Source organism: Microtus oregoni, unplaced genomic scaffold, assembly GCF_018167655.1.
Source record: "Microtus oregoni isolate MIOR12 unplaced genomic scaffold, Mior012 000043F_ref0000047, whole genome shotgun sequence".
NCBI classification, from domain to species: domain Eukaryota; kingdom Metazoa; phylum Chordata; class Mammalia; order Rodentia; family Cricetidae; genus Microtus; species Microtus oregoni.
Genome location: NW_024543210.1, coordinates 20227485 through 20251338, shown reverse-complemented (window position 1 = coordinate 20251338; position 23854 = coordinate 20227485). Strand labels below are relative to the sequence as shown.

At 43.4% G+C, this 23854-nt stretch overlaps 1 pseudogene; it reads right to left on the bottom strand.

Moving 5' to 3' along the window:
* Nucleotides 1-16481: 16481 nt before the first annotated feature.
* LOC121434300 lies at nucleotides 16482-17444 on the bottom strand (annotated as a pseudogene).
* Between the last annotated feature and the right edge of the window lie 6410 nt (nucleotides 17445-23854).

Genomic DNA, 23854 nt, shown 5'->3' with positions numbered 1-23854 from the left:
GGCTGGCTTGGAACTCACTTTTGTAGACCAGGCTGGCCTCAAAATCACAGAGATCCACCTGCCTCCGCCTCCTAAGTGTTGGGATTAAAGGTGTGCACCACCACCACCAGGCCCAAGTTCTTATTTTTATTGCCTCCTTGGCGCTTATCTTCATTTCTGTCATGAACAACGTTTCCTCAGACTTCCACTGTGTGGCATAGCTTTTGCCAACTTGACACAAGCTAAAGTCGTTTGAGAGGAGGGACCCTCAAGAAAGTGCCTCCATAAGATCAGGTTGAGGGCGAGCCTGTAGGATATTTTCTTAATTGATGAGTGATGGGGAAAGGTCCAGCCCATTGTGGGTGGTGTCACCCCTAGACTGGTGATTCTAGGTTTTATTTTATTTATTTATTTTTTTAATATTTATTTATTATTTATTATGTATACAGTATTCTTTCTGTGTGTATGCTTGCAGGCCAGAAGAGGGGACCAGACCTCTTTACAGATGGTTGTGAGCCACCATGTGGTTGCTGGGAATTGAACTCAGGACCTTTGAAAGAACAGGCAATGCTCTTAACCACTGAGCCATCTCTCCAGCCCCCAATTCTAGGTTTTATAAGAAAGCAGGCTGTACCCTTTTATGCCCTCTGTAATAGTTCCTGCCTCTAGGTTCCTGTCTTGACCTCCTTCATTGATGAACATCGATATGGAAGTGTAAGCCAGATAAACCCTTTCCTCCCCATTTTCTTTTTGGTCACAGTATTTCATTTAAGCAACAGAAACCCCAGCTAAGACATCCACTGTTTTGAAATCAGAGAGTAGAATATGGTTTATTTTCCTACCTTTTATCCTACCTATTATCATGTCTTATCCTTTTTAACCATGTAATTGTTGTTTTTAATTTACTTTTATTTTTAATTAACTTATCAAGCAGCAGCTTCCCTTATGGCATTTAATTATTTTACTTTATACTGTATTAATACTTCATATTACTTTATATTACATATTACTCGCAGTGCGGCATAACTCATCTCTCTCAGTAGACACTCCCTTATTGGCCCTCATCTTCTCTTCCCTGGAGATGCACCTGTATCCTAGTAGCTCTGCCTCCCAATGCCAGTCTCCCTTTGCTCTCACCGGAGCCACATACAGTGAGGGCTTGAAATTCTTTACTAGTCTCTATTTTAGTAAAATCAAAAAATATTTCAGATTTTCTTTACTTATAGGAATCTGTGTTCAAAGTTCCTTTCTGGGGAAAAACTTCTCGTGCACACAGGAAACAGTGGTTATCTGACAAGACTGGGGAGGGCTCACTGTTGAGCGAGAGCCCAGCCTTTTTTCATTTCTTGTTTTTACCGAGTGCTTCGCGCAGTTAGAGCCCTGGCTGGTTTCTGCGCAGGTGGAGTTCTACTTCTTTTTATCTGTGTGGCAGGTTTCTACCTTAATACAATCTTCCGCTCCTTTGGGGCCGTCGTTTGTTTTCTTCCCAGTGACCTTTACTTGCCCCCCCTTAGCATCCTTCCCGATTTGACTTGCATTTCTTTTTAATTGAGATTTTCACGACTAGCTCTATCTTGATTACTCCTTATTTCTCAAAATATCTCCCAGATGTTTTTAGTCTGGCCTTTCCAATGGACTTAAATCCATCTTTTGCATGATTTCTTGTATGGGTATCGCCATCAACTAACGCTAGATAATTGTTGCTGATTGTTATATGAACTTTTCTTGTCTGATGTACAGTTCCCAAATTCAGGGAGAAAGCGTTTTATATACTGTGGTGTGTTTAGCAAATGTTACTGTTTCTTACAGATTGTTTGCAAGGGGTGGGAACTTATTTTAGTCCCTTCATTTGGAAAGGTCTAGAGTTGGTAGAGCTTTTACCATTAGCCCGCAATCAGTAACTGACATGCCTTGAAAATACTAATGGGACCTTGACTTTCTGGGGAAACTTGACATTTTCAAAGTAGGGTCAGGACTGTGGGAAATCAGATTTATTTGGTCAGCCTGCTGCCTTGAATGATGTTTAGTTGGGGGTGGGCAATCTGTGAATTGTCCGGGGCCCTATCCAGTCTGAGCACATGCTCCTTCAGGTTCTCTGCCAGCATCTCCAGTTAAGGTTATGTACTTCCTCTGCTTGCACGTGATATTAATGCTATTATTTGTTAGTCCACAGTATTTGCTCAGCTGTCTCTGTTCTGTCTCCTATGACTTTTCTAAGTCACTGTTGTAGATTGCGAAGTTTCAGAAAACCTGTTTGCTCTTTATTGCAATACAACACAGTGCCCGTGAGAGGGCGATAGGAAGGGCTTATATGTGGCTAACCTCCTGAAAGGGCTTCAATACATCAATCCAGTTTACTTTTTACCTAGGTATGGTGGGGGAACGCCTGGGTTTATCCTAAGAGTGGAGTGGCTGTCACCAGCTCTTAGACGGTTATATCCTTTCCTATGCTAAGGGATCGGTTTGAGTTGGTAATATGCACAGGTTGCTAGCATTTGTATTGCGATGTCTGCCAAGGAAGGATTAAGGAGAGAGAAACAGGATATCTTCTCAGAGCTTAGAAAACAATGTGCTTTCTTTGATGTAGTTGAGGCAAATGAAGTCATTTCTCTTGTGTTTGTTTTTCATGCATAAATAAAACATAAATCCTTTAACTAGTAGCCAGATAAAGGACACACCATGGTCTTCATTTACATTCTATGCTATTTATTAACTTAGATGAACAGTGACTTTTCACCTCATCATATCCCTCCTAACTTCGGGACAGCATCTGGAAGGCGCGTCCTAAGTAATCCAAATAAATGACCTTCAGATGTTCACATTCTAGGATTACAAGTTAAGGACGTCAAGTTCTAAGTGTAGACCGTAGATTGTGGAGGTATGGTCCTACCAGTTCCTAACTTTGAAGCTGACTGAAGGTGAGAGGGTGGGCAGGCCCTTAGGCTGTGTTCCAAGCTCTGTCCTGAAGTAGTGTTTACTTCCTGGGTTGTTTTCTCACAGGGTATGATCAGTCTTATCTGATAAAGGAAAAAGCCAGGAAGCTTTTATATCCTGACTAACTGGATAGGCATCTTTGGGTATAATCTTTGTGTAGATTTATTAACTCCTAGTTCTGAGAGAGAGAGAGAGAGAGAGAGAGAGAGAGAGAGAGAGAGAGAGGAGAAGACTTGGTCAAAACTAACTTGAAGTAAGAGTGGATTTGGTGATATTATGAGGAGACAGAAACCTGGAGTCCCCATTAAATTCAGATACATAACTCTGGAGCATATGGCAAAATATTTAATTAGTGAATTTTGCATTTACAACATTATATTCATACGAAAATGCCTTCCTTCCTTCTTTTTCTTCCCACTTCCCTTCCAACCCTGTCATAAACAGGGTCTATTCTTGCAGGTTCTTGGTCTTGTAGAGGCAATGATCTGTAAATGTGTATGGGAATGCAAGGGTGATTTATTAGAGTTAGGGAGAGAAAATAACAGGACAGGCAAACCGGGAATGCCTGCAACTCCTGGGCCAAGGGAGATGGGAAGAAGAGTGAGAAGGAAAAGGATGTGTGTTCTGTGTTGGAAGGCTTAGCAGTGGAGGTGTGTGCGCAGCTGCCCTGTGTGTGTGTGTGTGTGTGTGTGCACTGATGCAAATAATCCCAATCAGACCAAATCAAACCGAATTAAAAGATATCCAGGTTTAATTGGACGTCTGCACTCTCGGGTGGTCTTCGGAAACCATGAAGGAGGGGAGGAAAGCCAACATGACCACCAGAGAGGAAGAGGGGAGACTACGCGTTTATTCTCTGGGGGGAAGTTAAAGTAGTTTGTGGGAGAGGCCTTGACTTTTTCTGGGGAGGGGTCATCGTTTGGTGGGTTTTCTCGGAGGTGGAGTTTGGACTGAGGAAACTCCCAGGGGAGGGAGCCTGAAATGGAGTTTTCTGCCCAGCATTCCAAAGATGGGTGCCAGGGGGCTGGGATGAAACCCCCGACTAAATAATTATATTTCTAGCTTTGGACTGGATTTCTTTAAGTTGCAAAACTATTTTCTCCTTCACATAGGAGGTCCTAATTTTGTCTGACTTACATCCAAAGGGTGTTACTGACCATATGATATATAAAGGGGGTTACTGACTTTTACCCAAGCTACTTGTAGCAGAGGATGCAGACAGTTTAGATGGTACCTAGGAGACAGGGTCTTACTTCCACAATGCCCACAGTCAATGCCCTTTAACCAAAGGTCACCAAGAAAATATCTACAATTGAACAAATTGTCTTTACTATTTATTGCAGTGTGGGAGGGCATACAACATATGGTGTCTTGTAACGTGTTTATTGCTGTGAAGAGAATCATGACCAATGTAACTTATGAAAGAAAACATTTAACTGGAGATTTTCTTATAGTTTCAGAGGGTGATCCCGTGACTGTCAGATCCACAAGTATGAGGGAGGTGGGGGGAAGGGGAAGACAGGGAGAGAGAAAAAGAGGGAGAGGGGAGAGGATACTACCAAACTCTGGCTTGGTGTACTCATTCATTTATTGGGGTTGCTTAAAAAAGTAAAGATTACAGAGATGGCTGCATTACCCAAAGCCCACCCCAGCATCGGAGATGGCTCATGAACACTGTAAACCTGTAGTTCACTGCCTTACTTGCAGTCACCTGTACAGGTTGGAGAGTATCACCTCTTCCAGGTGGCTCACCTGGTCTGAACCTCTTCCAGGTAGCTCTGGTCATTGCTTCTTCCAGGCAGATTGCCTGGTCTAAGTCTTTCCCAGACAACTATGTTTGTTTGGGACTGTCTCCCAGCAGCCCTTCCTGTTGTGACTTTGGCCAGGAATTTTCTCAGTTGTTTACTGCCTGAGTTTTATGGATCTTCCTGGTAGGATTGGGAGGGTTCCCCTCTCTTTAGAACATCCCAGCTCTTAAGGAGCTTCCCTCCTACATAGAAAATTTTATTTAGATTTCTAGGTTTTTTTTTTTTTTTTTTTTTTTTTTGGTTTTTGAGACAGGGTTTCTCTGTAGTTTTGGGGCCTGTACTGGAACTTGGTCTCGGAGACCAGGCTGGCCTCGAACTCACAGAGATCCGCCTGCCTCTGCCTGAGATTAAAGGCGTGTGCTACCACTGCCTGGCTGAAAATTTTATTTAGAAAGAAATTGCCACACAATACCCACCTATGTCTTGTGTTCCTGTAATATGACTTATGTCTTAATTCAAGAGGACATGGCCTCTTTGTGATTGCCAGGCCAGCTTCTGAATGTCAGGGACTGCTCTTTGTTTTTTCTTTGGCCCCTATCCTGTGGTACGCCCAGATCATGATGCTGGGAATTCAGCAGTGCATAAAATAGATAAAACCCATGGAGTTGATATGCAAATGAAGGAGACATCAGGAATAAGTAAATAAGTAAATAAGAACTTGTTAGAAGGTCCTGAGTACTATGGAAAAACCAATACAGTAGGGAAAGGAGTACTGGGAAGGAAGGCATTTAAGTTTGAAGTGAGAAGGTCAAGGTAAACACCCCAATTTTTTTTTTTTTTTGGAGAAAAGATGTAGCGGTGATGAGGGAATAAGGCATGGAGATAGAAGAGAGTGCAAGGCTTCCCAGGTGTAGAAGTCAGTGCACATTGGTTGCAGGAAATGAGGGAGAATAGCAAGGCATGATGTTCAGGAAGGGACTGGAGGATAGGTGGGGTAGGAATTTTGTCCAATAATAAGATGGCAGGTAGAATGCTTCTTTTGATAACTTTGAGAGTGGCAATCTCCAGATGTGGCTTGGCCCAGAGATCTTCCATCTCCTGAAAAGGAATGGCCATCTTTATTACCTTTGCTAGTTTATTGTTTGTGCATAATGTTGAAGCGAACGCTTAGAACAATCCTACTCAAAAGTGTGATTCAGGAGATGTTCATGCACTGAGTGGAAAATGAGATGGATAATTGTAAACCAGGTTTTCAGAGAAGGCTCTTCAAATAATAGTGTTGTAGATGCACCCCACTGCATATTGCACTGTAAACCCAAATTGAAGGGCAGCATTGGCCAAAACAAAATTAATGTACTATACACATATATAAACAATCATATTGAAAACTAAACTTTGCAGCACAGGAACTGAGAGCTAAACTTTAGACTTTCCCCCCCATGAGTTGGTCTGCATGTCTATCCTGAAAACGGGCAACTTTCTTACATATTCAAATATCTATTGGCAAAGTTGGGTACTTAATACTGATTTGGTACTGTGATCAAATCCGCAGCCTTTATTCAGATTGTACCTATTTCATATGATGATTTATTTCCTAATGGTAGAAAATCCAAGATCACAAAGTATGTCTATTTTGTCTTTTGATTTTGCTTTTATAGGAGTTTCAGTTCTGGTAAAGAAGATTTTGATCAAATGATTAAGAACGTATTTTAACTGTGCTATGTTTTGAATGTTAAATTTCCTCTATAGGCTCATCTGTTGAATGATTGGTCCCCAGTTGGTAGCGCCAACTTCAGGAGATGCAGCCAGGCTGGCAGAATAAGGAATTGGAGATGTGGAAGTATAAATTGAAATTCATACTTCATTTTTGGTCTTTATCTGCTCCCTGCGTGGCATGAGTTGGATAGTCTCTCAATCCACATGATCTTACCATGTTAATGTTCAGTCTTTTCTCAGACCCAAGTGATGGAGCCAGTCCATCATAGACTGAAATTCTGGAACCATGGGTATATTAGTTACTTTGCTGTGTTAAAACACTATGAACAAGGCAATATCTGTAGTAATAAGAGTGGCAGGGCTGCGTCCCCAGCACCCCGGCTGCCTGGCTAGCTTATGCCAGAAATAACAACACACAAACTGTATTCATTTAATCACTGCTTGGCCCATTTCTATCTAGCCTCTTCTAGGCTAATTCTCACATATTAATTTAGCCCATTTCTAATCATCTGTGTAGCGCCCATAGGTGCGCTTACCGGGAAGATTCTAGCCTATGTCCATCCTGGGTCAGAGCTTCATCGCGTGCGTCTGCCTGGGAGCTGGGAGCATGGCGTCTCTCTGAGGCATCTGCTCCCGAGAGGAGAGCTGTGGAGTCTGAGCTCACTTCCTCTTCCTCCCAGCGTTCTGTTCTGTTTACTCCTCCCACCTATCTTCTAACCAATGAGGGCCAAGCAGTTTCTTTTTATTTAACCAATGACCTTCCTCCATTAAATGTCTAAAAGAAAGTGTTTGACAATGCTCCAACTGGACATCTTATATCATCAAATAAAGCCTAAAGTGTCAGAAATAGGTTACATCATGTTGAGTTGTTGGCCAAAGGGGTTCCCCAGATCCTCCCCCAAGTTCACAGGCTATTCCCTACAAACATGACGATAAAGTTTCATTGCTGAAGATATTACTTGATATGTCTTGATACGTGGGGAAATCTAGCTAGTGCCCAACTAGAAGCTTCACTCCTACTGACTAGGGTTCATGGTGCTAGAAGGTAGCTTTCATGCTGGCAGAGGAGAAAAGTAATCATCCATATCACACAGTTATGAAACCTACAATCTATATCAGTGATCTACCTGCAAGATTTACTAGTGCCACAGCAATAGAAACCCTAACTAAGATGGGGCAGGGAGTTCTATGAGAACTCACTGGCCAATAACTCAAATAAACCATTCCCGGCACTAGGCCTTTATTTGTTAGTCTATAGTATCTGGCAGGGACATTGTTTTCATATTATAGGGCAACACCATATAAACTTTCTCTCTTCCATATGCATGTGTGTTAGGAAACATCTACTGAAGTCAGTTTCTATATGCCATTTCAAGATGTCTTTAGTGTTAGTTATCTCTCTTGGCATTTCCTCCTTTAGCCTCTCTCTCATCTTCTGCTCATTTAACTATTCCTCTTCCATTATTTCTCTTCAAGCCCTTATACCACTCTGTATTATCTCCCCTCTCTTGAAAGGCCTTCTCGTGTCCTCTTACTAATTTCCTGACCTCTGCATGTACTCCAAGTGGAGCACACATATCTGATGATTCAAAGATTGCATCCACAGATGACAGAAAGTGTCCAGGTTGAAGGTCACGCAGGGCCACAGCCCACCTGTAACATTTGCAGGTTCCTGTATACCTTGTTGGATCTAGTATTAGTCCTCTTTTGCTTTGAGTCAGGACAGCGCTTCACCTAGTATCAGAGCTACATGGGTCAAAGGATAGGCTCAGAGTTGAGAGTTTATTAATCTTTGTTCTTCCATTTGAAGAATCATTAGCTAAATAAAACATAGGTTTAGATTCGTTAGACAGTAGTCAAAAAATACGTAGGTTAAAACATCACCACCAGTAAAAATACAAAAGCTGCATCAAGGCCCTGACCTCTAAGACAGTATGCGAATTTTGTTCAAGTGAAGAATGTTTATATTCTTCTGCCAGAGAACTTACTTTCTTCATAGCTCAAAGTCTGCATGTTACTCAGAGCTATCCACCCTCAAATGCACAGTTATTTTCCTGTTACATACCCTATTATAATGCCAATTTATAGTTAATTTGAATAATGTATTGTATTATCCATTTAATATTTGCTTTCTTGTTGAGGCTTTGACAAGGTAATAAATTCCATTTCCCCCATGGGTTCAGAATCTACTAAGAAATGAGATAGGAACCAGATAAAATTATTAGCCTTACTCTGCTGTCTGAAAGCTCTGCTTGCTGCTGCCAAAAGAGGAAGGATGTCAAATCCCCTAGAACTAGAGTTACAGGGGGGTGGGTGTGAGCCTCCTGATGGGGTGTGGGAACCAAACTCTGAAAGAGCAGGATGCGCTCTTAACTACGGAGGCCTCTCTCCAGCCCCCATTCCAGAATTCTTTACCTTGCAGGAATCTTGCAATCTCTGGTATTAAAAATAAGTTTCACTCCTTTTGAAAGAATGGCTTGATAGAGTTTGATGAGGCTATTAGAGATTCCTGGAGATGTTGACTCAGAGGGAGTTAAGAAGAAAGCAGAACCTGATATTCCTCACTGGAAGTAAGGGATGGCTGGATTAATTCTTTGTTTTTTTTTCTTCCCACAACCCAAAAGGCAGTATATGAAACTTATTTTCTTATATCCATTATGTATTTTTGGAGCACCAGCCCTCTCTTTATTGCAGTAATAGCACATCTGTAATACGAAGTACAAGACAAGTTCTAACAATAGGAGCAGCAGGAGAAAGGAATGAGGAAACCAACTCGTCAGGTCCCATTCTGTTCAGGAGATCAAGAGCAGGGGCCAAGGAAGTCCTTCTGATGACTGGCTTTCTCCCAGGAAGGTGGACATACAAAGCTCACGCAGGATTCTGAGAGCAACGAAGAGTTGAGGGACTGAGAAGCTCAAAGCACCAGTACATCTCAGCATTCTTTATTTCTGAGGGAAGTGGGGAGCCCACCTTTGACCCATTCTCGACAAGGCTTAGCTGATGCTTTGGGTTAAAACAGGTGGCGGTCATCATCTGATTTAGAATGTGCAGCTAATAAGAACAGACCACCATACACGGTGAGGTAGCTGTCATTCTGCTCCTGGAACTTGTGTGTTCTAGTGAGAGGTGCCAGTCAAGATTCAGAGGGCTTTTATTTTTTTATTTTTTTTTTTTTCCACTACTGAAACTTTTATTACAATTTTTTGCATTTCCATTATCCTAAAAAACATCAATGCCACTTGTACAAATCTAACATAAGGTACAGATTATTGTAAATTCATATTTTTATTTTTATTTTTTATTTATTTATTTATTTTTTTTTAAATTTATTTATTTATTAAGGATTTCTGCCTCGTCCCCACAACCGCTTCCCATTTCCCTCCCCCTCCCCCGATCAATTCCCCCTCCCTCATCTGCTCGAAGAGCAATCAGGGTTCCCTGACCTGTGGGAAGCCCAAGGACTGCCCACCTCTATCCAGGTCTCGTAAGGTGAGCATCCAAACTGCCTAGGCTCCCACAAAGCCAGTACGTGCAGTAGGATCAAAAACCCACTGCAATTGTTCTTGAATTCTCAGTATTCCTCATTGTCCGCTATGTTCAGCTAGTCCGGATTTATCCCATGCTTTTTCAGACCTAGGCCAGCTGGCCTTGGTGAGATCCCAATAGAACATCCCCATTGTGTTAGTGTGTGGGTGCACCCCTCGTGGTCCTGAGTTCCTTGCTCGTGCTCCGTCTCCTTCTGCTCCTGATTTGGACCTTGAGATTTCTGTCCGGTGCTCCCGTGTGGGTCTCTGTCTCTGTCTCCTTTCATCGCCTGATGAAGGTTAATATTCCTGAGGATGCCTATGTGTTTGTCTTTGGATTCACCTTCTTATTTAGCTTCTCTAGGAACATGAATTATAAGCTCAATGTCCTTTATTTATGGCTAGAAACCAAATATGAGTGAGTACATCCCATGTTCCTCTTTTTGGGTCTGGCTTACCTCACTCAGGATAGTGTTTTCTATTTCCATCCATTTGTATGCAAAATTCAAGAAGTCCTTGTTTTTTACTGCTGAGTAATACTCTAATATGTATATATTCCATACTTTCTTCATCCATTCTTCCGTTGAAGGGCATCTAGGTTGTTTCCAGGTTCTGGCTATTACAAACAATGCTGCCATGAACATAGTTGAGCATATACTTTTGTTGTATGATAGGGCCTCTCTTGGGTATATTCCCAAGAGTGGTATTGCTGGATCCAGGGGTAGGTTGATCCCGAATTTCCTGAGAAACCGAAACACTGCTTTCCAGAGTGGTTGCACAAGTTTGCATTCCCACCAGCAATGGGTGAGTGTACCCCTTTCTCCACAACCTCTCCAGCAAAGGCTATCATTGGTGTTTTTTATTTTCGCCATTCTGACAGGTGTAAGGTGGTATCTTAAAGTTGTCTTGATTTGCATTTCCCTGATCGCTAAGGAAGTTGAGCATGACCTTAAGTGTCTTTTGGCCATTTGAAGTTCTTCTGTTGAGAATTCTCTGTTCAGATCAGTGCCCCACTTTATAATTGGGTTGATTAGCCTTTTACGGTCTAGTTTCTTGAGTTCTTTATATATTTTGGAGATCAAACCTTTGTCAGTAGCAGGGTTGGTGAAGATCTTCTCCCAGTCAGTGGGTTGTCTTTTTGTCTTAGTGACAGTGTCCTTTGCTTTACAGAAGCTTCTCAGCCTCAGGGAGTCCCATTTATTCAATGATGCCCTTAGTGTCTGTGCTGCTGGGGTTATACATAGGAAGTGGTCTCCTGTGCCCATGTGCTGTAGAGTACTTCCCACTTTCTCTTCTATCAGGTTCAGTGTGTTCGGACTGATATTGATGTCTTTAATCCATTTGGATTTGAGTTTTGTGCATGGTGATAGATATGGATCTATTTTCATTCTTCTACAGATTGACATCCAGTTTTGCCAGCACCATTTGTTGAAGATGCTCTCTTTTTTCCATTGTATACTTTTAGCTCCTTTATCGAAGATCAGGTGTTCATAGGTTTGTGGGTTAATGTCAGGGTCTTCTATTCGATTCCATTGGTCGACTTCTCTGTTTTTATGCCAATACCAAGCTGTTTTCAATACTGTAGCTCTGTAATAGAGTTTGAAGTCAGGGATGGTAATGCCTCCAGACAATCCTTTATTGTATAAGATTGTTTTGGCTATCCTGGGTTTTTTGTTTTTCCATATAAAGTTGATTATTGTCTTCTCCAGATCTGTGAAGAATTTTGATGGGATTTTGATGGGGATTGCATTGAATCTATAGATTGCTTTTGGTAGAATTGCCATTTTTACTATGTTGATCCTCCCAATCCAAGAGCAAGGGAGGTCTTTCCATTTTCTGGTGTCTTCTTCAATTTCTTTCTTCAAAGACTTATAGTTCTTGTTAAGTAGATCTTTCACTTCCTTGGTCAGGGTTACCCCAAGGTATTTTATGCTATTTGTGGCTATCGTGAAAGGTGATGCTTCTCTGATTTCCCTCTCTGCTTCCTTATCCTTAGTGTATAGGAAGGCAACTGATTTTTTGGAGTTGATCTTGTATCCTGCCACATTACTAAAGCTGTTTATCAGCTGTAGGAATTCTTTGGTAGAATTTTTGGGGTCGCTTATGTACACTATCATATCATCTGCAAATAACGAAAGCTTAACTTCTTCCTTTCCAATACGAATCCCCTTGATCTCCTTATGTTGTCTTATTGCTAGTGCTAGAATTTCAAGCACTATATTGAAGAGGTATGGAGAGAGTGGACATCCTTGTCGTGTTCCTGATTTAAGTGGGATGGCTTTGAGTTTTTCTCCGTTTAATTTAATGTTAGCTGTTGGCTTGCTGTAAATAGCTTTTATTATATTTAGGTAGGACCCTTGTATCCCTATTCTCTCCAAGACCTTTATCATAAAGGGGTGTTGAATTTTGTCGAATGCTTTTTCAGCATCTAGTGAAATGATCATATGGTTTTTTTCTTTCAGTTTATTTATATGGTGGATTACATTGATAGATTTGCGTATGTTGAACCAGCCCTGCATCTCTGGGATGAAGCCTACTTGATCATAATGGATAATTTTTCTTATGTGTTCTTGGATTCGGTTTGCCAGTATTTTATTGAAAATTTTTGCGTCGATGTTCATGAGTGAGATCGGTCTGTAATTCTCTTTCTTGGTTGGGTCTTTTTGTGGTTTTGGTATCAGGGTAACTGTAGCTTCATAAAAGGAATTTGGCAATGACTCTTCTGATTCTATATTGTGAAATACATTAAGGAGTATAGGTATTAGTTCTTCTTGGAAGTTCTGGTAGAATTCTGCATTGAAACCATCTGGTCCTGGGCTTTTTTTCGAAGGGAGATTTTTGATAACCATTTCTAATTCTTCGCGAGAAACCGGTCTATTTAGATCATTCACCTGGTCTTGGTTTAGCTTTGGTATGTGGTACTTATTTAAAAAAATGTCCATTTCTTTTGTATTTTCCAGTTTTGTGGCATACAGGCTTTTGTAGTAAGATCTAATGATTCTCTGAATTTCCTCTGTGTCTGTGGTTATGTCCCCCTTTTCATTTCTGATCTTATTTATTTGCGTGTTCTCTCTCTGTCGTTTAATTAGTTTGGATAGGGGTTTGTCGATCTTGTTGATTTTCTCCAAGAACCAGCTTTTTGTTTCATTGATTCTTTGGACTGTTTTCTGTGTTTCTATTTTGTTGATTTCAGCCCTCAGTTTTATTATTTCCAGTCTTCTACTTCTCCTGGGCGCGTCTGCTTCTTTTTTTTCTAGAGCTTTCAGGTGTGTTGTTAAGTCCCCAATGTATGCATTCTCCGTTTTCTTTAAGTGGGCACTTAGTGCTATGAACTTTCCTCTTAGCACTGCTTTCATTGTGTCCCATAGGTTTGAGTATGTTGTCCCTTTATTTTCATTAAATTCAAGGAAGACTTTAATTTCTTTCTTGATTTCTTCCTTGACCCAGGTGTGGTTCAGTAGTTGACTGTTCAGTTTCCATGAGTTTGTCGGTTTTTTGGGGGCAGCGTGGTTGTTGCCTTCTAATTTTAATCCGTGATGATCTGATAAGACACAGGTGGACACTGATATTTTTTTGTATCTGTGGAGGTTTCCTTTGTTTCCGAGTATGTGGTCAATTTTTGAGAAGGTTCCATGAGCTGCAGAGAAGAAGGTATATTCTTTCCTATTTGGGTGGAATGTTCTATAGATGTCTGTTAAGTCCATTTGCTTCATTACCTCCAATAATTCTCTTAATTCTCTATTAGGTTTCTGTCTGATTGACCTGTCCCTTGGAGAGAGAGGTGTGTTGAAGTCTCCTACTACTAGTGTGTGTGGTTTGATGTCTGCCTTGAGTTCTAGTAATATTTCTTTTACATAAGTAGGTGCTTTTATATTGGGGGCGTATATATTCAGGATTGAGACCTCCTCCTGATGAATTGTTCCTGTTATGAGTATAAAGTGACCGTCTCGGTCTCTTCTGATTGATTTTAGTTTGAAGTCAGTTTTGTTAGAAATTAGTATGGCCACACCTGCTTTTTTCTTAGGACCATTTGCTTGAAACACCTTTTCCCAACCCTTTACTCTGAGTAGGTGCCTGTCTTTGTGGTTGAGATGTGTTTCTTGCAAACAGCAGAATGTTGGATCCTGTTTTCGTATCCAATCTTTTAGCCTGTGCCTTTTTATAGGTGAATTGAGCCCATTAATATTAAGTGATATTAATGACCAGTGGTTGTTTACTCCGGTTATTCTTGTTGCTTTTGGTAGTAGAGATTGTCTCCCTTCTTTGAGATGTGCTCGTGAAGGGTCATTAGATGCCTGGGTTATTGTAGGCAGTGTTGGCAGTGTTGGATTCCTTGGGTTGCGATTTTCCTTCTATTACTTTCTGTAGGGCTGGATTTGTGGCTACGTATTGTTTAAATTTGTTCTTATCCTGGAATGTTTTGTTTTCTCCATTGATAATGAACGATAGCTTGGCTGGGTATAGTAGTTTGGGTTTGCATCCATGGTCTCTTAGCTTCTGCAGAACCTCTATCCAGGACCTTCTGGCTTTCATAGTTTCCATCGAGAAGTCAGGTGTAAGTCTGATCGGTTTACCTTTATAAGTTACTTGCCCTTTTTCTTTTGCAGCTCTTAATATTTTTTCTTTAACCTGTATATTTTGTGTTTTGATTATTATATGGCGAGGAGATGTTTTTCTTTGATCCAGTCTGTTTGGTGTTCTGTATGCTTCTTGAATATTTAAGTGAATATCTTTCTTTAAGTTGGGAAAGTTTTCTTCCATAATTTTGTTGAAAATATTTTCTGGGCCTTTGAGCTGTGACTCTTCTCCTTCTTCTATTCCTATTATTCTTAGGTTTGGTTTTTTTATTGTGTCCCATAGTTCCTGAATGTTTTGTGTTGAGAATTTGTTGGCTTTGCTGTTTTCTTTGATCTGTTCGTTTATTTTCTCTATGGTGTCCTCAGCATCTGAGAGTCTTTCTTCTAGCTCTTGTATTCTATTGATTATGCTTGTTTCTGTAGACTCTGCTCGTTGGCCTAGATTTTCCATATCCAGCTGGTCCTCAGTTTGTATTTTCTTCTTTGCCTTCATTTCAGTTTTCAATTCTTGAACTGTTTCCATTACCTGTTTGATGGTTTTTTCTTGGTTTCCCAGGGTATCATGTACGTATTTACTCATTTCTTCAAACTTTTTGTTATACTTCTCATCCATTTCTATAAGGGCATTTTTTACATGTTGTTTAAGGGACTCTATTATCTTCATAAAGTCGATTTTTTCCATTTCTTCTGTGTTAGGTTGTTCAAATACTTCTGTTGTAAGATCATTGGGTTCTGATGTTTTCATGTTGTTTTTCGGATTATTGGGAGAATTCTTGCCTTGGCGCCTGCCCATCTCCTCCTATTGATCCTATCCAATGGGTCCTTTAAAAACCGGATCAGGTTTCCCTGCTGGCCAAGGGCTCCGCTTACAAAATGCCCTCACTCTCTTTCGTGGTTCCTGCTGCAGGCCAAGAACCCTCTCACCCCTCTGAAGGATCTTCAGGACAGGACCAGGCTCCCCTTGTGCCAGTGACCTGGCCAACCAAAGGCCTACCTCTTTGATTCGATTGTAGTAGGGCGATCTGCTCTCCTTATTGCACGCCTGTTCCTGCTGCTTGGGTCTGCCTCTGCGCTGGTCCCCGAAAGCCTCTTCCTGTATGCGGTGTTGCTCCGCCGCGTCTGGCCGCCGCCGCTCCGCCGCGTCTGGCCGCCGCCGCTCCGCCGCGTCTGGCCGCCGCCGCTCCGCCGCGTCTGGCCGCTGCCGCTCCGCCTCTGTCTCAGAGGGCTTTTAAAAGGCATCTCTTAACTTGGTGGAACTGAGACTTCAATCTGATTCTTAGTTCTGACGGCTCTGTATTCACACAACTTAGCAAAGTTCTAGGTGTTGTTTTCCAACCATTGAATGAGAGCTAGGAGACTGAATGAGTGGGTAGAAGGAGGCTGCTGAGACTGTACCATGATTCTCTCCTCTGTGTAAGTAGCAGAAGGGCTGAGCAGGGAGTGGGGCTAGAAAGAGCTATGTCTCGGTAGAGAGATACCAAAGACAAGTTGTTCATGTGCCATCCATATTCTTGATCTAGGAAAAGGGCTTTGGGGGCAGCCACAATTTGGTATTAGAAAAGAGCCATGTGACATTTTCGTGAGGGTGGCCTCTATGGCCTTACTATCGAGACTGTGTAGATTTATAGTGCACACAGATGATAGTTTTGCTTGTGATGTATGGTGATAGCAATAGAAGTTTTCAACTTCCCATCAATTATGTCAAATTTGTTAAGGACAGTGGTGTCAATGAGGCAAGATCTTTGATCTAAAAAATGATCAACTAAGACTGTGTTGAACTTCATCATGGCCCTTGGCTTGATTGTCCATGGAAGGCATCTCCATAAACAGTACCACCTAAGTGTATCAGGAATAATAAATTTGGCCAGGGGCGTCACTAAAGGTCATGATCTTGTGCGTAGCCGGTTTTGTCCCTGAGTTTTGTGAAAGGACCACGGCTCACTTGCCATACAGCCTGCACTGATGAAGAGGTCACCGGGGTCCTGAAGGACAGGGTAGGGCAGTCACACACTGCATGTATACACACAGAGCTGCTCTACAACCCTGGCATGGAATGGATCACAGGAGCAATGAGGGTGATGAAACCATTCTCCAAAGCCAGCAGGCAATCTTGGCAAGCTCAGCAGCCCTCCCCACTCTCTGCACACCACCACAGAAGGCGACAACACAAGGGTGCTGGCAATGTCGTGTAGCCATGCTATTCTAGAGCGTGTCTCTGTGACACTGTGCCCGTGCAATCTGCAGTCTCCGGGAGAGCCTGCTTGATTGTGGAAGTCACGATGCTGAATGTCCCCATCGCCTTCCCTTCCAACTTGCTGACAACAGATTCACAGAGCTGGATGGCAGCGTCTGCATCGACATTCCCAGTGATGAGATGATCACACATCTAAAGAAAGAACCAACGTCTTCTGGATTTAAGCTCTTGGAGCTCACAAGGTCCTTTGGCATCCCAAGCCTGCCATCCAGAGTTCCCCTGGTAGCACTAAGTTTTGGTAGTTTTGGGTGGCCCCTTTATCTTCTGATTTCCTGCTATCTGGGGCTTGAAACTGCTGAGCAGGCCCAGTTGCTGAAGTCGAGTGAATATCCTCAGATGGGGCAGCCTCTGGGGTCCCACTGGTGTTGGGGATGCTACTTTGCTTACACAGCCACCTACTTCCATATCCAACAGCGTTTGCCTTTCTCTTTTGGAGCCTCTGACTTGACGACATCAGTCCATGACCGGATGGATTTTTCCACATCTCTCCCATGCTTCTGATTGAACGTCTCTCTGGAAAGTTCTGCTCAGTTTTTAGACCTGCAGGGGATGTTTTACTGGTAGCCAAAGGATCATGAGACCCTTTCTTCAAGCCTTCCCTGGTGCTTTTTCCCCTATTCTTTGATGTTTTCTTGAGTTTCCCAGCCCTTCTTGTTTCTATCACGGACCTCACAGACTTCATGACCTTTTGAGAATCTTTAAATTTCTTCATGAGAATGGGACCAGAGATTTTATCCCGCACTCTGCTCGATGAAGGAATTGCCAAAAGTCATTTTACCAACACAAAGTGTCATGCAATGCCCTTAAGTTCTTTGTTGTTGTAACTGAGTGGTACTTATCTATAGTAGGGCCATGGTCTGAGAAATGGCCCTATTGGTTGTATCAGGTGGTATCAGGAGTCATGAATATCAACTCAGATCCTGGCTGTGGTAGGACCATGGACCCAAACATGGCCTCTTGCTGTAGCCCAGGCTCAGATGTCATCATGGCCCCAGGTGGTAACACAGGTCATACAAATTAGCATGGCCCCAGCGGAAGCATGACTCTCTGATACCATCATGGATTCAGGTGTCTGATCAGACCCTGGTCATCCACATGGTTTTCCATGGTTACTGAAGCCGTGGACATCAACACAGAGTCTGACTGGGGCAGGGCCATGGGCCCAGACACAGACCCCAGCAGCAACACAGGCCTGGATGTCTTCATGTCCCATAGTGGCAGTACAGGCCACTCAGATCAACATGGCCCTGGTGTCAGCACAGACCTTGGACACCACAGTGGCCATAGGAAGTGGTCCACACCCTGGGTATCTGCGTGCTTTTGGTGACAACATGAGCCATGGATATCAACATAGACCCTGGATATCACAGCCACAGAGGTGGCCTTAGGCAGCAGTCCAGTCCTGAAATTTACCCTTGTCCCAGGTGGCAAACAGGTCACCAACATCAACCTGTTCCTCACAGCCCGCACTTCTTCAGAACAACCTCTTACTGCAGTGCATGGACCCTTCTGCCTCCTCCTCTCCCATCTCACCACCCTATACTACTTCATCATATTGGTAGGCCACCACCCTGCCCCACAAAGTGCCGCGCAGACATGTGGATGCTTTAGGCAGGATGGACTGTGAGAACCCAGGCTTCCCAGTGGGTATCTTTTGCCCGTTTGCACCACATTGGATCAGGGGGCATGTGGATGCTTCAGGGAGCTCAGACAATGAGGACCCAGGCTGACTGTGGGTGTCTTTCACCCACCTGAGCCCCATGGCATCAGGGGGTTTCCCAGATGAATTCTTAAAGTGAAATCATGGATGGGAAAGAATGCCAGCTAAGCCCAGGGGCAAGGAAATGGAGAAGGTCCTCCCTGCGGTATTAGTGAAGGGTTAGTTAGACATCGGAGGTGTAGAAGGATGGGATGGGATCAGCTGGTGGTGTGGTTTGAATGTGTAGTGTCTCCACCAGGATCATGCATTTGAACTTGGCTCTTAGACGGTGATACCGTTTGGGAAGGCTGTGGAACCTTTAGGAGGTGGAGCCTCGCTGGAGGAAGGGAGTCACAGAAACAGGTGGTATAGCTTAGTTCCACTCCTGTTCCCATTGGACTCCCTGACGACGGATGAATGTAATGAATTGAGTCCATGCTCCTACCTCCTTGCTTTCCCTGCTGTGATGGAGTGGATCTTCTTGAGCTATAAGCCAAAGGGAGCCTTCTTTTCCTTAAGCTACTTCTTGTCAGGTATATTGTCATAACATTGAGAAATGTAACTAATCAGTACACGTGGCTTATAGAAAGAAGCCCCCCCCCAATGCCATTGTCTTTTTTATATTTATTTATCTATTATGCATACAATATTCTGTCTGTGTGTAGGTCTGCAGGCCAGAAGAGGGCACCAGACCTCATTACAGATGGTTGCCGGGAATTGAACTCAGGACCTTTGGAAGAGCAGGCAACACTCTTATCCACTGAGCCACCTCTCAAGCCCCAAATGCCATTGTCTTAACTAAACTGATTTGGGAAACACAGGATCTTGTGGCTCATCTTGGGACTGCTGCTAGTTTATTGTAACTGTTCGTTTCACTCCATCAGGAACTCAGTCTAAATCCACAGCTAGGAGGAATGTGAACCTGAATTTCCCAGGTATGTTGTGGGTGGGTGAGGCTGCTGTTTGGAAGAGCGTTTCGTGTGTTTGAACCCTAAGAAACACTGGCTTCAATTTCAGGGCATGTGCAGTTTGTAATTGTTTTAAAGGAAGGGCATTTCACCACACACTGAAGGGAAGATCCGTGAGGACCAGGAAGTGCTCAGCAAACTTCTCTCTCCACTTTGGGAATCCAGTCAGTTCGTCATTTATTAGTCTGGTTTTACGTTAGATTCCATGTTATAAGGATTGTGTTAGGAGATCTGACGTAGGGACAGAATGACCTCTAGACATGTAAGTTAAAGCCAAGCAAATTTCTCATGGCCAGTGCCGTGAGTCAGGCGGACGTCAGGAAGGGTTTGGCAGATTTGGGTCTTCTGGTGCATTTGATTTTGAAGACCAAAGGAACTTGGGACTGGCAGCTCACTTTTGTAATTTTTTTTTCTTTTAACAAGGAAGATTTCAGACTGGATTGGACTGTGCAGATCATCAAATCATCCAGCTCTTTTTTTTTTTCTTATGACAACAAGACTCAGAGGGCTCAGCATGTGTTAAAGGTTACTAACAGTCAGTGGGACTTCCAGGGTCTCTTTAACTCAAACTCTGCTTGGATAAGCCTGGAGTACAGGGGCATTTCCCAATTTGGGCACATATGTGACATGCTGAGGGCCAGACACCCGTAGTGTACCCTCTCATCCTTCCTCTGGGTTGTCTTCATGTCTAAGTCTTAGGGGAATCCCCAGTTCTTAGAAGCCCCACCAGGGACAGCTTCAGAGAAGCCCATGAGGACTGACGGGCCTCCCAGGTGTATCCTTCCTTTACCAGCACGCTTGCTGGTAGCTGTATAGGAAAATACAAAGACTCGTGTTGTTTTCCTTTCCTTAGCATTCTGGGGAGGAGAGACTTGATGTCATATGATCAGCTACAGTGTTCCACTGTGTCTGGGAGGTGGCTCCTTGTCATGTGCTCTTTAGTGCTTACCCCACCACCTGAGACACGGCAGAAGCCATCCCCTCTCCACTGTTCTGGGGTTTCAGCCTCAGGAAACCGGGACCCACTGGGACCTCCTTTAGATTGCAAAGAAAGGCATTGGCAAGTCCCCTAGGACTGAGAACAGCCAGCAACGTGCGGCTGCCTGCGGGAGCGTGGGAAACTATGATGCAAGCTTTCCTTCTTTTAAAAACCCAACCTGACGCTCTCTTGCGGGGGCTCAAACCTTGTCCAGGAGATCTTCGTGGAGTGAATGCAATTTTGAGGTCACCAAAAGGAAGGCTGAAGTTTTAGAACCAGATAGGAGCTGTTTCAAATAGATTGCCTGACCTCTGGGGGAGAAAAGCAGGAAAGCAATCTTCCCATCAGGGTATTTTGGAGATGGAAAGGGTCCCAGTGATTATTTGGTTTCCTTGTTGTTGTACAAACAAGAAGTTAATGACTTGCATTCCTTGCTATTTGAACTTTACTTCAGTAACATATTCAAATATTTTCATCTTTGAAATGGATAGAACATCTCCCGCCTGGGTACCCTGAATGCCCTTCGCTCAAATTTCCCATTCCACATTCGTGTTTCCTGAACATGTGGCCGTGGTATGGCTCATTAAAATAGGAACCAGACAGTGGCTCTGGGGTCTTTATACTTTAATCCTGGGTCTTACGATGGGCTCCCGTCTTTTGAAGCAGGGTCCCTTGACAGTTACAAAAACTGCCTGGGATTCAGATTTCCAAATGCCAAAAGTTCTGTCCTGGCTGCTTTGATGAGCACAGCTAACAGACACGACACACAGTCTCTCCCTTTGAGAAGCTACTCTGTGCTGCCAACTGTTAAGGGATTTTAATAGTCTAGGATGTTCATGACTGATGTCCTTATTTTCAAATGGCCCACAGCAAAGAGATGAGGGGTGGTTGTCCGGTTTCAGCTCTCAGAGAGGTGATGGACAAACTCAGCAGACCCAACTGTGAGCTTTTAGAAGCAGGAGTCCAACTGTGCAAACCTCACTGTAACTTGAGTACTGTTTGGCGCACGAGGTTTTCAATCATTTCTTGTGGAATAGGGCATGCCTTCATTTTCAGGTCGAGGGTGTGCCAGAAGCCTTTAAATGGTAAGCTAAAGGATCCGCCAGGATTAGCCTTAGCCTATTCCTGGTTGATCTCGGATGTGTGCACTATTTAGTGAGCGCATGCTCAGCTGTCTTTGTGACAAAACACCTGGAACAGTCAACTTAAAAGGAAGGAAGGTTTGTTTGGGTTTGCTTTAGAGCACGCCACTTCCTCTCGTGGTAGTTGGGAATCAAAGAAAGGGAGAGGAAGTGTGTCCTTTTAGGGCACATACCTCCTTTCAAGACCATGCTCCCAGCGACCCAACTTCATACAGCTAAGTCCCTCTTCTCAAAGGGCCACCACATGAGAACGGCATCACAGACTGGCACAAGCCTTTATTTAATTCGTAGGCCTCTGGTGGACATTTCAAATCCACAGTACAACAGTGGGGAGTCACTGAGGGCGAGATACCAGAGAATCAGCTCGAAGAAAGCACTGTTCACTCTAGTGGGAGATTTCCATGCTTGGGAATGAGATGCAGCTGGGCTTCCATGCCAGCTCTTCTGCGTTCAACAGGCTAACTTCACCCAGGTGTTTCATCTGTAACACTGGGTTAATAGTATTTTGCAAATATGACTTACAATGATTAAGTGGAATAAGTAACATTTTTAGATATTGCAGACACCCAGAGGGCTGTCTATTTTTGTTGCCATTAGTAATTAATTCTAATGATTACTGGTAATAATGTAGGCAGGTTTACATGGGGGGGGGGGGAGGAAAAGCTTCGTATGGTGTTATAGCTTTTGTAACCACTAGAGGGCAGAATAAGCCCACTGTTTGAAATCAAGTTTCTACCCAGATGGCTCAGTGTTCAACATAGCTCTTTTTGGTTAGGAGTTTAACACATTTAGAGGCCTAAACAGCTTAGTCTAATATTTTAAAAATGGCAGATTCTAACCTCCAGACTTCTATTCATCTGGGTATTGATGGGAACAATCTATTAAGCATTCTCCATCCCAGATGTTGAAAATATTATTGAAATGAGAACTCAACTGGGTCTGATTTTTTTTTTCTTTGAGTCTTAAACATTAATCCAGGTTATCTAAAAACATAAAGCTGTCTTTGGGCATTGAGAATTTTATGACGAGTTGGCCAAGCTGTTAAACTTAGGCCTCTCTGCAGCAAGGGTGAGTTCATCCTAAATTCTAAACCCTGCCTAGCTCAGTAGGAAACATTTTGGTAACTAGAGGATTAAAAAAACAGACTCTTTTCTACTGAGGACTTACTGTGCACTCCTTTTTGTAGGTTCTTGGGATTCAGTTTTTGAGAAAAAAAAGGGGGGAGAGGGGGAGGAAGAGGGAGAGGAAGAGAGAGATTGGGGGTTGGAGGTGGAGGGCGGGGAAGGAGAGGTAGACAGGATACAACTGAAAATATGAGTGTTCTCAAATTTCTAAGAGGGAAGTGACAGAGAAGAGCTAGACAGTGTTTCGGAGCAATAGAGCAGGGGCTGGCTGCTCACGCTTGTAGCGGGCATGGCAGACCGGCAAGTCCTTCGAGTCCCTTTGTTAGGGAGGCCTCGCTCCAGCACTACCCCGTGGCTGATGAGCAGGGCTCCACTGATATCGGCTCCCGTAGGGGGGCGCTCACACCTGTGCTGCTAAACCTTCTAGCTACGACACACAAGTGTGTTGCTAAGAGCCGCACGGAGTCTGTCAGAGGCGATTTTCTTTTACTATGAATCTCAGCTAGAAACGAGCAAGGTTATAGCTTGCTTTATCGTCCCGTGAGTCATGCTAACTTCATTTTGCCCCTTGATTCTGCTAGGAAGGCGGGAAAATCGCCTGGATCAATTCGTCTTTCCTGTTCTCGAGCTGATGGTGTGACAAGGGGCGGAGGGTGATATAAGGGTGTTGGTGTGTGTGTGTGTGTGCAGGAAGGTCCTTTCGTTCCTGACATTGTTTGGCCTCACAGGCATCTCTTGAGACGTCTGCTCTTCATTTGGTCCCTGGTTCCAGTTTATTTCGCTTGCAGACGGGACAGCTAGCCTCTTAGGGTTTGAAACCCATCAGCTCCTCGCACTACCTCCTGGCCCTGGCTGGGCGTGGGTGCGGTGCATGAATCATTCCTTTACACTGCAGTTCAGCAAAATCTATGAGTAATTTTTGCCTATGAACGTCCTGTCCCAGAAACACCAGGCAGCCGTTGCCGCGTCTTGCAGCCTCTCAGGTGCTTCCCAAGAAAAGGACGTCTTTCTCGCTTTCAAATATCTAACAGCTGCCTGGGGACTTGGGGGGTTAGCTCAATGAACCCCTTCCTCAACATCCTCCCTCCACACTCTCTTAGCTCCTCGTTAGGCTTTGTGGCCCAGGCTTGGAAAAATCCTCTCAAATCTAGAAATTGAAGGAATTTTTTCTCTTTTATTCATGATTTGTCTCTAAAAACCTGTCCCACAA